The 3297-nt window shown below is 35.5% G+C and overlaps 1 pseudogene; it reads right to left on the bottom strand.

Annotated features, from left to right (window-relative positions):
- Positions 1-1810: 1810 nt before the first annotated feature.
- LOC149172293 (leucine-rich repeat receptor-like serine/threonine-protein kinase BAM1 pseudogene) lies at positions 1811-3004 on the bottom strand (annotated as a pseudogene).
- Between the last annotated feature and the right edge of the window lie 293 nt (positions 3005-3297).

The following is a 3297-nucleotide window of genomic DNA, read 5'->3' on the forward strand; positions in this document are numbered from 1 at the left end:
TTTGTTTGTCTCTTTTTATTTTATTTTGGTGGATAAAAGCACAAATAAAATAGTGGAGCAACACCTTATTGTATATCTATTACATATCTAATGGATGGAAGAAGGTGCCCACGTCCAACAAAACTTATTCATTTTTTGAAAATCAAGGATAGCACTACAGAATCATTGTGTAATTTCTTGGGGATTATTATCAGTAATGAATTTATCAAAATATAAAATGGTAGGATTTTGGTTAGAGGGATGATGATCTATGAGAAGTATTCATGAAGGTCTGGCCTCTAATTTGTTTTGAAAAATGTCTCATTACCTCTAATTTCATTTGAAAAGTGTCTCATTTGGTAAGCATTTATTGTGTAGCACATCTTGAGGCACTAACTATAACTAATGCTTCAAATTATTTTCCCGAGTTTAATTATATTAATAATTTGGCCAATAAACTAATAGAAAATTTAAATTAGGTCCTGCAAACCAATTCCTCAAATAGTTTCATTCAAAAATTAACAAAATAAATGACAAGTTATATATTGGATTATCCTCAAATTATTTCATTAAAAAATTAACAAAATAAATGACAAATTATATAATAATCCATTATGAAGCAATAATTTTGTTAAATTTCCTAGATCTATAACCATGTAATAATGATTCACAATTCTATGCTCTTGTGCAAATATATAAATATATATAATTATTCACAATTCTATGCTCCTGTGAAAATATATAAATATATAAAATCTAAACATACTCATTATCTAAAATACTTTTTTTGCAAATGTAAATAAAGCATTGTTACTTAAAATCTCAAGTCAGACGTGTTAAAACTAAAAATATTACTTAATACTAGTTTTGACACTCGTAATTGAAAATAATTGATACGTAAATAAAGTATTGTTAATTGACAACTCAATTCAAACACGCTGAAATCAAAATATTAATATAAGACCCATAATGTTGAATCCTCCTTTCTTAAAAATCTGTAATAAAATCATGTTTCCATCACTCGTGTCTGGATTTAGAATTGTTTTCATCATCGAAATGAGGTGAAAAAATAAATGAAGATTTGCTTTTTCAACCGCAGAATTCTTGCAGAAATTCATTTGCAGAGAAAAAGGAATGTATATTCTTATATAATATAAGAACGATTATTTTTTTTTTTCCCGTCTTCTATAGTATTGTTTTAAACACCTTGCCATGCTCCTCGACCAAAAGCTATACATGACTCTCTCAAACCTTGAACTACAAGGATTTAAAATTTGTGGGACTTGATTTACAACTGTCTATGCAAATATGAATGGATTGGACAAAATGAACCCACATAAACATTTAGTAATAAAAACAAACCTACTGGAAATCCTCGAAGTTTATCTATCGGAGATTAATCGATGAAAGGGGATTTGACTCTGCCCTGAACAGAACATTACTAACATATGCCAACACTCAACAAGAAGTAGTTTAAAGGAATCTGTAAACAAATTAGAAAGAAAAACAAAAAATAGAGGAATCTGAAAGCAACATTGATTCAGGTGCCCTCTATAAAGAAATACAGAAAACAAATGAAATTCAAGGCAACATGGATTCAGATGCCTCGGTTGTATACATTTTCACAACTTAATTCCTTCAAAATAAAGGAAGGGACTTCTAGGTTGGAAGCTCCTGCACATAGATGCTAAAAGAGCAGATGGATATGGATCTTCAATCAAGATAGCTACCCTTCATCAAGATACACATCCAATCAACCCTGAACTGCCCGGCTGAGGATGAGAATGCCTTATTCCAATCATATCCCGCAGTCAAATGTGAATCATGAAAATTATTGCCTGGCACTGAAGTATGTGAGCATTACTACTACCTGGCGCATGGTAGGTCTTCGGACACTCTGCTCTTGTATACAGAGCAGAGCCACTAAGAATATATGCAGTGCTTCCTCCACTGGGACGTTGATAAGTCTGGGATCAATAATCTTCATAACTTCTTCTCTGTTCCAATTGGTCATCTTTTTCACCCACACTGTGATGTTCATATCCTCTTCAAATTCGCTTTCACCTGCCGCCTTTTTGCCTGTGATGAGCTCTAGCAGAACCACTCCAAAGCTGTATACATCACTCTTCTCGTCCACTTTCATGGTGTATGCATACTCTGTAAATTCAACATCCAATCTTAAATGGTATGCTACAGCAAAGGCCAGTGGCAAAACCACCGTAAAATAAGAAATACGCATACTATGAAGCACTTTTGACTTCTATATAATTGCTTTTATTTATAATGTAGCCTTGCTCTGCCTTAGCATACTAAGTTTATAATTGGCAATAACAAATCATGGACTTCAATAACAGACCATAGAATTTCGGAAAGCTAGTAGCTTAGTTAGACTTTCCGGTGACCCTCTACTAAAATTAGAAATTGCCGACTTCAAAATTTAAAGATGAAACAACTACTTACCTGGAGCTATGTAGCCAAAGGTCCCTGCAACTGAGGACATATATTCCGAGGTACTAGATTTATGCAAGAGTTTGGCTAGGCCGAAATCTGCAACACGAGCTTCAAAGTTGGAGTCCAAAAGAATATTGCCAGATTTCACGTCCCAATGAGGGATGGCCAGCCAACAATCGTGATGAAGATAGCTCAACCCCTCCGCAGTTTCCACCGCAATTTTGTATCTGGTGTTCCAATCTAGAGGCATGGCATTGTTTCCATGAAGCAACTTCACCAGGGTTCCGTTTGGCATGTACTCATACACCAGAAGATTAGTGTCATGGTTGAAGCAAAATGCCAGCAATCTAACAACATGTCGATGGCGGATTCTGCCCAGAGTTTTGATCTCTGTTGAGAAGCCATGAGAATTTGAAGAGCCTATCCGCGTAAGTTTTTTCACTGCAACTAGTTCCCCACTAGGCATGATTCCTTTATACACAACACCCTCTCCTCCTTTGCCGATGACGTTCTCTTCTTTAATGCATTTCACCACGTCATCGATTCCAAAGCTGAGTGTTTGGAAGGCCGTCATCTTTCATGGCCTACCCTCGCTATATTTCTTCTTAATTGTGACTGCTCGAAATGCCAACACCTGCGAATAGAAGAAGAGAATTGCAAGGGCTAAGAGAGGCAACAGAAGTTCAAGCTTGATGTGTGTTCGGACGCTAGAATTACAGTTTCCCAACTGTTCTCTGCACAAGTGGTTCACTACAAAGGCGCTTGCTCCTAAACGAGATAATAGACCCTCTGGCACAACATCGGAAAAGTTATTTAAAGAGAAATCTATGGAAATCAAGCTCGTCAAAGATGGAAATTTCTGGTAAT

Source organism: Pinus tabuliformis, chromosome 4_2, assembly GCF_031772625.1.
Source record: "Pinus tabuliformis cultivar Carrire ecotype Pingquan chromosome 4_2, CPIR1, whole genome shotgun sequence".
Classification (NCBI taxonomy): Eukaryota; Viridiplantae; Streptophyta; class Pinopsida; order Pinales; family Pinaceae; genus Pinus; species Pinus tabuliformis.